This window comes from Cygnus olor, chromosome 11, assembly GCF_009769625.2.
Source record: "Cygnus olor isolate bCygOlo1 chromosome 11, bCygOlo1.pri.v2, whole genome shotgun sequence".
Taxonomy (NCBI): Eukaryota; Metazoa; Chordata; class Aves; order Anseriformes; family Anatidae; genus Cygnus; species Cygnus olor.
The window spans coordinates 16,232,547-16,244,904 of record NC_049179.1 but is presented as its reverse complement, the minus strand read 5'-3'; the positions used below and the strand labels follow the sequence as shown (position 1 = coordinate 16,244,904).

General features: G+C 42.0%; 1 long non-coding RNA gene across 5 annotated transcripts in view; it reads right to left on the bottom strand.

The window, feature by feature from the left end:
- The window catches only part of LOC121076172, a 50,981-nt gene extending 38,837 nt beyond the window's left edge, over positions 1–12,144 (bottom strand). For 4 of the 5 annotated variants that reach the window (XR_005823375.1, XR_005823374.1, XR_005823376.1 and 1 more), the window contains exons 1-4: positions 11,848–12,144; positions 10,348–10,627; positions 5,055–5,152; positions 3,774–3,842 (exon numbers count right to left, since the gene is read on the bottom strand). This is a non-coding gene — a long non-coding RNA (uncharacterized LOC121076172). Of the gene's footprint in view, positions 1–3,773; positions 3,843–5,054; positions 5,153–10,347; positions 10,628–10,707; positions 10,831–11,847 lie in introns of those variants that run through there. The other variant, XR_005823377.1, reaches the window with a different exon arrangement.
- Between the last annotated feature and the right edge of the window lie 214 nt (positions 12,145–12,358).

The window sequence follows — 12,358 nt, the reverse complement described above, 5'->3', positions numbered from 1 at the left end:
TTATTGGCCTTTTTTGGTGGGGACAATGGCTAACGCTAGGCACATTTCTGGGAGATGTCCATATGAATGCAGATAGACAAATCTAGGTGAATAAAGTCCACAAGTATTCCTGTACGTGTTGCTTTTGAAATTTTTTTTTTTTTCACTATTTGAACAACAGCATGGGGGGAACTCGTTCTTAAAATTTCAGAGATCGGGGAATCCTCTCCAGCAGCAGAGCTTGTGTAAATGCTATCAGTTCTGAATCACATGTTTGTAACCATAAGACATCTTTAAACTAACCTTAACGTGGAGAAGAAAAAGCTGTCAGTATTGGTAAATGAATGAGTATTTGACACAGCTATCTTTGAATGACTAGTTTTATTTGAAGATAAAAGGAAGTTCACTAAAAGCTATGTTTTCCACTAGTACGAAAGTGAAGATCAAAGATTTTTACAGGCCCAAATCCCCATTCCCCTATATTCTTGTTCTCTACTGCCTGTCCCCTCACTTACAACTCCCAGCACTGTTCCCAGAGTTCCTCAAACCATTTATTTTCTCTCCACTGCTTACCTACCTGAAGCAACATCAGTATATAGCCATTGCAGGACAAAAGGTATATATACACACAAAGGACCTCTGAGAACATGGAGAAGTAAACTGATGTCAGAGAAGAATGCACATGGAGAAAAGACTACCCCATACTTCAGAGCAGCTGGCGAGGAAATGAGTAGTGGGAAGGAAGAAGGGCATTTATAGGAGGAATGGAGTGGCTTTGCTTGATTACAAAGAACTGTTTCAAAACCACCAATTTTGCTGATGTTGCACAAGAGAAACGCAATGCCTCCTTTAGGTATTGGTTCTCCAGGGCAAAGGTGAATACCATACCAGGTGAACAAGCTAGGAACTTAACAGGAATCACTGAAGACAGCATAATAATAATAATAATAATAATAATAACAACAACAATAATAATAATAACAACAATAACAATAATAATAATGAAAAAGGAAAGAGAGAGAGAGAAAGGGGGAGAGAGAGAGAGAGAGAAGGAAAGGAAAGGAAGGAAAGGAAGGAAAGGAAGGAAGGAAGGAAGGAAGGAAGGAAGGAAGGAAGGAAGGAAGGAAGGAAGGAAGGAAGGAAGGAAGGGAAGGACAGAAAGAAAATACCTTTATGCACCATGTAAAACATACAAGGCTTGTTTGTACAGTCACTGTTTTGAAAAGGATTGTATTTTTATGATGCATTGTGGCTTTTTTTTTTTTTTCCGCAAAACCAAATGACAATGGATACTGAAATGGAAGGCAGAGGAGCTGTAAAACAGGTCTGTGAAGACGGATGAATCTGTCTGTCTTTCTCAAGGCTGCCTTCGGAAAAGGTGCTGCGGTAGCGAGCTATCTTCTTTGAACACAAGGCATATGGAGAGAGAGACAGAAAGGTTTCCAGGGAAGAGAACCACCCAGCCAGAGGTGGGAAAAAAAGGCTTACTTTGAGCCTGTAAACATTTGAGAAACAGAAGTGGAAGCACAGGGAGAAATCATCTTCTAGTCATTCTCCTGCTTTGCCACACACTGGAGGAATGGCACATTGTTCTTCAGCCAAACAATGCCCCATTCCCACCACGTGCAATTTTCTCTCATTGGGAAAAGAATGTGAGCTTTACTTTGCTTTATTATCAACTCTGTGCATGTGGAGATAACTGCAAAGACTGGTTTGTCCCTGAAAGCAAAAATGAATTTTGATCAAAATTGGATTACGCGGCATTTCATTTCTCCTTAAAAATGGTGGTAAACTTATTTCCCATTTACTCAATATGCAAAAAAAATAACAAAATAAAAACTGTCAAGACTAAATAATGGTACTGAAAAGGAAAATAAAGCCCCCAAAAATTCCTGAAAAATAATTGGACTGAAACAGCTCCAAGTCAGATTAGCTTTAAATCTTCTTAAGAACGATGAAGGTTCTTGCAACCAAAGGCAAGTTATTTCATTAGGCTGATTCTGCATATTTATTTCCCAGTCTGCCTACTTAATGCAATATTTCTTGGTTATCAGGGGCAGCTTTTTCTTGCTATATATTAATGACATTGCATTAGGTTTAGAAGTAGAAGTCCAGGATCAAGGCAATCACAGAATATTAAGTGCTTAGTCAAGTTCCAGTCAAACTGTGGTGAAATGGGTTAAAGGGAGATGGTCAGAGCTGCCAATCCCAAAATACAACCCAGCCCATGAGCCCATCCTGCAGCCAAAGGAATAGTACTCTTTTGACTTCAGCAGACTCTGTTATGGAAAATACTTCTGTCTGAAACAAAATTGGCCTGTAATCTGGGTAAGCTATTCAGAGCAAACAGTGGCAAATTTAGCCCTTTCTCCTGTTTGTAAATTGTCCATGTATGGACTTTGTTTTTTTAGTGCCTTTGCACATATTTGTCTGACAAATACTATATATAAAAATATAGCAGCAGATTGGTGACATTGATTATGTCTTGTACTTTCTGCGATAGATCATGGTGTATCACTGGTCCTCTAGGTTATGATGCAATTTAGCCATAGAGTCAATATGCTAAAATATCAGTGTAAGATGTACTAAATCAGATTCTTATGAATTTTAAAGACCATGTTTGAAGCTCTTCCTCAATCTGTTTACCAAATCAGTATGGTTGCTCCCAAATTAAAGTGCTGTGCCCTAAGAGCAAGAAGATCAGAATTATGAGCCATCATAATCCTACTTGCACTAGTAAATAATAGCTATTTCAGCTGTAAAATGAAAGCTACTTTGGGGGCCATAGTGTTAACACTTCCAGAAGTTTCCTACTGATATCAACCTTCTGGCATTCAAAGTAGTCTAGCATGTCAGGCCAGGCTGTGGGTCCTGAGCTGAGCAAAGTGTCTGGCCTAGATCTACTGAGACGCAATGGAGATATCCCCTTTATTTTAAAATATTTGTCTTATATGTGTTTTTTGTTGCTGTTGTTTTGTTTTGTTTTTGAGAGGATCTTATTGGTAATAAGGCTATAATACCTAAAAGTGGAAAGTCTACGTCTATAACAAACACTGTAGAGACCCTGTATATTAGGTTTGGATAGGGAGGCAAATTCCATCCAAAGGTCTGAGGGCTCAGCCTGATGGTACAGAAACCTTTTGAAGATATTTTCTACCCTGAGCCTATATTTTATACAAAAATTGCAGCTTAGGGACTTCTGGGTTTAACTTCACCATGAAGCAGTTGAGGTCCATCTGGCTTACAGAGCAATGGAAAGCCTCATCTCCCATTCACCTGGATGCCCATTTGTACCCAGACCAGCTCACCCCCCCTTCTTCCAGTGCCAAAAAGGCAAAGCTCAGGATGTCCTCACCTCCCAGGACATGACCAGAAAGAGGACCAAAGGCTACACTGCATCCCAGGGTAGATATCCCTGCAAATGACTAAAGGATCCCCATACGTTCATTATGTCCTGCATGTACATTCAAGCAAGGGAAAAGCTGTTCTACAATTACAAAGAAACTATGTATTACCTGTGAGATATCTGATTCTCAAGCATGTCAAGGAAAGGAGAGCATTGCACAGGTCACACTGACTCCTCTTTTCTTGACGTTTGCTTATATTTCTCCCCAGGAAGAAAACTTTTCTTGCTGATGTACCAGTCTCATGAAAAAAAAAAAAAAAAATCCCCTTCTGCCGACATTCCTTTCTGAGTCTGGGAACCTCTATTGTCTTTTCTCTGGTAATAAATGATAATAATTAAAGGCAAATACACAATAATTAGTCACACTAGGTTTATCCATCTGGCATACCTGTATCTCATCACTGTGTCTTTGAAACAGATGACAAGCACCATATTGCACAACATCCTGCTAATGGGCCTGAGCAGGGAAAAAGAAGGTAAAAGGGTTACCACACACCCAAAAAAAAAAAAAAAAGTAAAAGTGAAAAAAAAAAGGTCAGCAACAGGGAATGAGAACATTATATAGCATTAAGAAATTAGCAGTGGCTGACTGTCAAGTTATAAACCACTTACTGGCAGATGTGCTTTCAGGTGGGGGTTAGGAAAACATGAAAATATGTGTTACTCTGCTTAAACTGCCTCCTGCTTAAAATACACCTGATGTACCTAGTGTTGAAATGAGGAACATTTCCTGGAAGATTTTAGCTGGATATGTAGATGTATAAGGAAAAATGAGCCATTTTAAGATCTTTTCTAGGCTACCTGAAACGTTTGGGTTTCATTCTGAGGATAACTCATTATGGACCAAGTACTCAGCTAGCTTGGTCCCTCTTCACTGTGGGCTGATTGATGCACACCAGGAGTCTCTCCATCCCTATCAGGCCTGCCTGAGAGAAGGCAGAACAAAATTAATACAGCAAAGTATTTTCACCAAATATTTACTCCTTTGGAAAAAAAAAATCATACAAGGCTGGCATTTGATTTCTGGGAGCTTCTGAGAAGCAGAGATTTACTTGTATAAATAATCACAGAGAGCCAATTTCAGTCACATGTATTTAGATTTCGATTAAACCTCCACAAGTGCTTCAACTCGCTTTCAAACAGGTGGCAGAAACTTGCATGCACTGAGAGATGATCGTCTGGTGGTAATGATTTTCTGGTCGCAGTGCAGCCGTGCCCAAGACAACTGATATGGAGCTGGGCCCAGCTATGTTACCTAGCTGCATAAAAACAAAAAAAAAGCAAACAAAGGCAGTGCCTGGACAAAAGCCTTTAGAGCCTAGATATAAGACAAGCATCAAATGATTTTGTGCTTCCCTAGATCTGACTTGCCTGAGTCTTGTATAGCTGCAAGTGATAAGTTGGCAACTTCTAAACCTATAAAAAGTTGAAAATAAAATAAATAAAATTATCTATAATATACCATGAGGCAATCAATAAATCAATCAAAAAATAAATAGATAAAAATTAGACTACTGGTAATTTATACCCATTACTCACCAAGGCTTCAAGGAAAAAATCATACTTTGGAAACATCTAGCTGAACATCAGTCTGCTCTGTTACCTGAGCAGATTTGCATTTGGCGGGGGTTTAGGGAACATCTCAACTTGGTCTTTGTAATGAACGTACCTGTTCTGTAGGTGTTATTGAGCCCCAAATCATCACAAGTTATAGCGTGCCTGATGGGACTCTTGGCAGCTGAAATTTCCTTTGTTGGGCATCCCAGTCTGAGGAAGAGAATAATGTGATGAACATGGCTAGTCTTACCTGTGCTTACATGTGCTTAAGCATCCAAGGTTTAGTAGAAATGCTAAGGCAAATTTATTTGTTTTCACATAGTAATTCCAGTGCATTAGAAACTCAGACCTAATTAAGGAAATAAAGGAATTTAAGGAATTAATGGGAAATGTGGTGTTTTCCCAGCACCTATTGATCTCTATACCTCACCATATTAACATGAGGAATGCATCAAGAACAGATTTTTTTCCTTATACATCTGGAGTTTATCTTGCACAAAGCTTTTCACCCCAGAAGCAACTCATTTCAGTCTCAGCTAAGCCTACTGGTGTACATCACACACAATATATTGTGATGTTTTTGCATTAGTCCGCAAATAAGTTGCATCTTCCTCAACCTGGTAAGCATGATGAGACTCTGGGCTAGGGAGTTTGTATAAAAACAGAACAAAAAAAAATAGAGTTCGTTATTAATTCTTCCTAGGTAAATTAACTGGAAACGGCTTTTCAAAATACTTCCTGTACATAGTTTCTATACAAAGAGAGCTTCTCTTGTTTGTTTCTCTCTTCCTCTGGACAGTCCCTAGTGATGATTTTCACAGCTCTTATGGAAGCAGCTCATTGTTCTGCAGAGACTTAATTAAAGTGTACTTCCATATGAAATTAGGCTATTGTATTTATTTAAACTTTATGGTAACTGCTGTACAAGGGCTGTGGCTGTCTACATCCTACACCACACACCCACGTCTGTCCCCACCCCACCCCACCCCACTGTCACCACTCCCCAAAGGAAACGGGTAGTCATTCTGCCCTGGTTGAACTCCTCATCTACTCAAGTGATGCATTTGAACTTTAACCCATGGACAGCAATATTTGCTTGCCATGCCAGCATCTTTCACAGACGAAAGGTAAACTGGAGTAGCTCTGGAGAGAGAGAAATGAATTGCTTGTTATTTTCTTCTCTCAAGCATTAGGTGATACCCTTTTGAATTTTTGCAGAGCTTGCATGGGTTTTCACACTTTCTGTGCCAGTCCTGATGTCTTCTCTAGGCTAGTTTTATTCTTATGATTGAGCACTCCATTGCCATGGGAAAGTTTTTTTCTTAAAATTGAAATGTTTCAAAGTTAATGAGCTCCAGCCATATCAGTAACCTGCGATGTTAAAAGTATAATTTCAAAGAAAATATAATTACCAGGTATCATTCAAACATTCAAATGTTTGAAAAGCTATGGAATTTGATTTTTCTCTTTTTTTTTTTTTTTTTGGGGGGGGGAGGGGGCATGGCAAAGTTGTGGATGGTTGCAATTCATTTTCAGAACGTTTCCACATTGAGATGAGTCTGGTTTTCAAAGAGTTATTAGTAAATCCAAAACAACATCAGGTTTCATTGACTCCAATATGCTGAATGGAGTTGCAATGAGGAACAAAAATCAAATAAATGTAATTAAAGCGTCCAAATGGTCTGATGCCAATGTGATTGGCATTTATTATTTTGTCCACAGAGAATGAACTCCCAAAAAGAGTTTTTCCCTGAGCTGCACCAGCAGAAAGGGGCTCTCCCCTTCTCCAAGACCATAATGAAAGTTCAAATTTCACTGAAGAGAGCCCAAGCACATCACAGGAAGAGGAAAGCTGAGGTTTCTAGCCCATCACTATCAGGATGAAATTGCATTTTCTGTCATACTCAAACATCTTGTTTAAATTAATGTTGCTGCAACACTATCATATACAGGGTCTTCATATTTAACTTAATTTCTCAGATTGGTCAATTAAAATACAAATGTCCAGCAGTTCATAAATCACTTGTCTAAACAGAGATTATAATCCAAGGCCTGTCCACAAATTATCTCGTCTGTTTTCTGCCAGGCCTGTATTTTATGCAATTGATAACCTACAGTTTCTTTCCATCTGAACTGATTATTCTCTTTCACACTGTCCCACAGGGCTGTATGCTGGCCCTGATGCTTGTGAAACACTGAATTGGCTTCCTCTTCTAAATCAGCATGAGGAGTGAATTATTATTGCAACATCATATCACTATCGCTCAGATTTGCTTTGATTTATCTGCAGGCTGATCCCAATAGCCCAGCTCTGCTTTCCTGCTGGGTGGATGTGTTGATGCAGCTATTGTCCCAAATCTCATGGCAGACAGACCATAGCCGTGCTCTTTCTTTGCAGTTTGCCTGTCTGGATGATGGGCTCCATCCTGACACAGGGGCCACTTCCACCACACTGGAAGAAGATATGCGAAACCTCTCACTAGGCACAAATGTAATAATTCATCCCCACTGTGAAAACTTTAGCCTAATTCTTTGGACACAGAGACCAGCTTCAGCTTGAGGTTTTATAGTCATTGAAAACTTTTTTAGTGCTAACTCTGACTATTCCTCTTCTCTGCATAACTGTCTGATTGCTGTATAAATCTCACTGAAGTCTGACTACCTCTTCCAGCAAAATTAACTTTTCTGACACTTGAATATATGCTTTAGAATTTCTTGCTCTGCTTCTTTTTTTGTTGTTGTTGCAATCACAACTCAAATATCAGTTGTACAACAAAAGGTTGTTTCAAAACTGAAGAAAACACTGAAGAAGCTTCATGTTCAAAAGACAACATCTGGAGATGGGGTTTGAGCACAACCTTTTCCAGGTGCTATGTTTGCAAACGAAAGGGGACATATTCTTGTCTGAGAGGGCTTCCCATCTTAGGGAATACAGGCTTTAGTAGGTACCTGGCAAAAATGATAGAAAAATGTGTAGTCTGGTCTTTTGTGTGTTTTTCCCTGTACTGGGCTCAGTTTCTAGGTAGAAGAAAATTTGGAGGATTGTCCAGGTCACATTAATTTAACTTGTTTTTGCTCAATGGCTGTAGCCTCAGCTGTCTGCAATCTGCTGTTGTGCATTCCTCCTTGCACAGGTCTAAGAAATTAGGACATGAGCTCAGCATCTTGAATAAGCTTCCAGTTTTACCTGCAATCCCTCCTGAGCATGTCACCTCAGCCCCCCACCCCATTTTTGATTGCTTCATTAGTGCAATCCCTTCTCTCCTCAGAGAAGGGCTGTTTTAATGAGCTTATTTTTGGACTCCAAAGGTGCTGCAAGGAAAGGCAGGGATGACAGTTCTCTTTGATGCAAACCTGATAATGTGAAGGCACTTGCTGGCATATTGTACCTACACTAGAGCAGGGAATGCAAGTGAGGTGATATTTGATCTTCCACAGCTAGCTCTTTATGATGCTCTTTTTTATACGGTTTGTATGTTTAACACCAGGCAGTGCTACACCAAGGCCTGCTCCTAAACTGAGTATGGCAGCATTTTAAACTCCCCTATGTTACCTTTCAACCCCTGAAAAATGCACAGGGCCACACCTTACAGGGCCTAAAGAGAAGAAACGAGGAAAAACAAAACAAAAATCCCAGCGACTATGAGAACAGGCAGAAAACTTCGGCTCCATTATCACTCCCCTTCATCTGCTCAAAACCCCTCGCTGCAGGGGTTGTCATGGTGATGCAGGTTTGACCTCTCACTTTTTACTCTTCCAGGAGCTAAAAAGGTAAAAATGAGCCATTCTGTCTCGAATGAAAATCAACCTCCCTCTGTCAAAAGACGCTGAATTGCTTTTTTCCCCTTTGTCAAACTCGAATGTTTCCATAGGCGACGTGGAAATAAATAAATAACCAGCGCCAGGCACCAAAGAGCATCAGTGGGTTCAGCAGGATGCGGCCGTGGTGGTAGGAGGCTCGGGATGGGGCTTGGCAGGAGTGGTCCATGCCCAAGTTTCCCAGAAGTCATGAGGAGCTGCATCCTGTGTTCCCCCTTCATCCCCAGTTGTCTCTGCGGTCAGGTCCTTGCTCCGCCAGTTGAGCATGGGGTTTGTGTTTGTGGCAGCTCCAGGGCAGAAAAATCAAACTATTGATTGAACTGTGTAGCAGCCTCATAAGGCATTATTAGCAGCCTGCTGTAAGTGAGACCAGAAAGGGTAAAATCATTTATTTTTATTAATATTCTTGAGAGTCAGGATTCAGCAAAAACTGCTGTTTGGCCAGGTTGGCAGCAAAGTGATGGCACTGTCTCCTTCTCTCTGGATGAAGCTGGTAATGCACATAGAGTGGTTTGTGTCTGGATGAGGCGGTGGCCTAATTTACTGGGATAGAGACCCTGTCTGGACTATGAGCCGAAGTAATCTCCTTCTGTCGATTACTTTTGAATCTAAGTCCTCTGCTTTGATAGCCAAATCCTTCTCTGCTTGCTCGCTCCCCTCCTCCAGTCTCTCCTCCCACCACTTTCACACAGTGCCAGGGTAGCGTGACATGTGAAACCAGCAGGACTTCAAATCAAATATTCATGTTAATGATCAGCTGGCCTTGAATGAAACATTTGCAGAAGCTCTGATGCAGACGCCTCAACGCTTCATATGGCTCCATCAAACCTCTTCCTGCCAGAGAGGCTCCCCCAGTTCTAGCCTAAGAGAAAGTTACTGAATTTATTTGACAGAAGAGAAAAAAACTAAAGCATATATAAAAATACACACACACACACATATATATATTGTGTGTGTGTGCGTATTTATATATCCTTTATATATATAAAGCGCCAGCCTTAAAATCCTGCTAAACTTCAATTGAAGTCTGAAGTCATCTAAAGTTCAAATGTTTCCCATGTCTTTGGTATCAAAGTTCCTGAGGACCAGCGCTGCTGAAACTTGTACTGCTGTACAAGGGCTTCATGGCACCAAAACACAGGAGCCCAGCTCACCTCCAAGCACAGTTATCCTCAGACCAAGGCTCATCTCTCTGCAGACGCTTCATTCACACCCTTGCTTCTAGTTCTCTCTCCTTCCAAATGAGCTTTTAGTGAAACAGGCACAGCCTAGTAGTCCTTTCCCCAACACTGTACACACACACCCCAACTCCCAGGTACAGTCTGGTATCTGGAACATCTCCCCCAAAGGCTTTAGGTGTGAACCCCCGGGATGTGAGGGCACTGCTGCCTCCCATATGCAAGAGAGCCAAGGCTGTGCTGAATGCCAAACTGCTCTGAGGCCCAAAATGGACAGTCACTTTTGCTCCTTCACCACTCAGCGATGATCATAGAGGCACTGAATATTCCTATTCATCCACCATCTCAATTAGCAACTTCTAGTTTTTTGAGAGCTGAGGAATACGTGCAACCCCCACCATGACCTACCTTTCTCCTTCACAGCCTTCTTCGTGTGTGCAGGCCTTCCTCTCCTCCTCACGCAGACCAGCAGCCTGGGAGATCCTCGTGGTAGATCCTGTGCTGCTCCCTCTTGCTCGTTTCTGCACATAACTGCACGCTTTCCCACAGAAACCCAAACCTCCTCCAACTCCAGCAGTTGACCATTGCTCCAAAAGTCACCGCGACCTCTTAATTCATTCAGTGGAGTCACGTCATGCAGGCACACAGTAGATTGCTTCTTGCTATCAGCTAGTAGGCCGCTGATGCCCTGAGTTATGAAGACAGATGGTACTAGTGCCAGTACTTCAAGAATCTCTTGTGGTAGGGCATTCCACAGGTTAATTATACCTGTTAAGCTTTTTCCTTTACAACATTAGAGCCCAGTGAGTCTGGTTTGCCTCTATAAAAGACGGTTGTCATGTTACGTGCAATCCATTTCTCTAGCACAGACAAGCATTTTCTAAGATTAAGCTTTACAGGGGAAAAAAAAAATTATCTCAGACATACCCCTTTGTCTTAATTTCAGCTATACCAGAAGCAAATCCAGCTCTATTTAGACTTACTTTGGGGATCGGGGGTGATAGGGATTGAAGCATATAGTGCCCTAATCCCATTGTTTTCATATCGTAATGCTCTGGAAATAAGATAGCTGAGGGATGTTAGGCAGGTGCTAACTTCTGTATATTTATGATCCTAGGTACAGCCCTGAAATGCAAATTAAAAAGAACTCCCCCCCACAATCACTTTCTCTCTCTCTCTCTTATCCTGCATTTTCCGCAGCCTGAAAGATGTAAGTCATTAGATAAATGACTGCCAGTGGAATGCTATAGCTGTAACGTAAACTATGAAGACTAAATCCATACGAAAAAAATAATACATCCCCCAGAGAAAAGTTCTGCTTTTCACATTTAAATGTACTAGTTATCAGCTATTCCTGTTCACAGGGCATTAAAATACATGCTGTTTCCTAAGTCCTGATGCAGCTCTAACTGGACTCAAGCTTGGAGCTAAAATAGCACATATTTTACAAAGTGGTGTAATGTAAAACAGTCGTCTAAACATCTCTCTCCTTACTAGGTCTCTCTAGGGCTTTCTCCACAGAATCCTGCTTCTTCTTTACAGCGTCATCATTTATGTCTTTGTTTATTAGTGGAATGAACTTGTCAGTAATTGTATTCCCACCAGCCAGCCCCCGTCCCAGCTCCCTACACGCTCATCTCGCCGGCTGGGGTCGGCAACAATGGGGAGTGCTCCTGCCAAAGCCGTTTCAACATCAGCCCTTCAGCGTGCTGTGGAGCAAGGAGGTCGCTCCCGGAGCCTCGCCAGCGGCCTCCCAAGCCCAGAGGTCCCTGCCAGGGCTGGGCAGAGCCACGGCAGTCGTGTCCAGCCGCTCTGCTTCCCAGAAGCGGCACTGCTGAGGGTGAAGGGCACTTGGCAAGGAGGTCACTGTGCAGGCTGGGTGCCCTGCTCTCACACACACACACGGACCTGACCCAGCTGGAGGGCTGCAGGAGGTGCCCGGTGGGACTCCCAGGACAGACGGATGCCGTATGGCTTTGCAGATCAAACTCCTGCAGGTTTGCTAGGCTGTGCAGCTGCTGGAAGCGGCTTTAACACCCCAAACTCCGAGACATCAGCGTGGTTTTCAAGTGTCATGGCTCACCTTCTGATCTCACCGCTCTAACTCACTGGTTTAACTCATACATCCCCTAGAAACACTCCGCAGTCAGTCTGTCCTTCGAAGCAAACACCACTTATTTCCTCCTGCTATTTTTGCTTTTAACTCACAGCTTCAGATTTCAAGGCTGCAAGGATGCTTGAGTCTTACTTTGAGTTCTGCCAGAGATTTCCTTTGTAATTTTTAAGTAAACCCCCTTAGGATCTGGCCAGCTGGGGAAATTAGTGACTAATAAACTCTTGCATGAAGTTGCAGGGGATGAGCTGCTCGGCACAGTGCCCTGTGACTCTGCCCCTCTCCTCCGAGGGGATTCACCGTGCG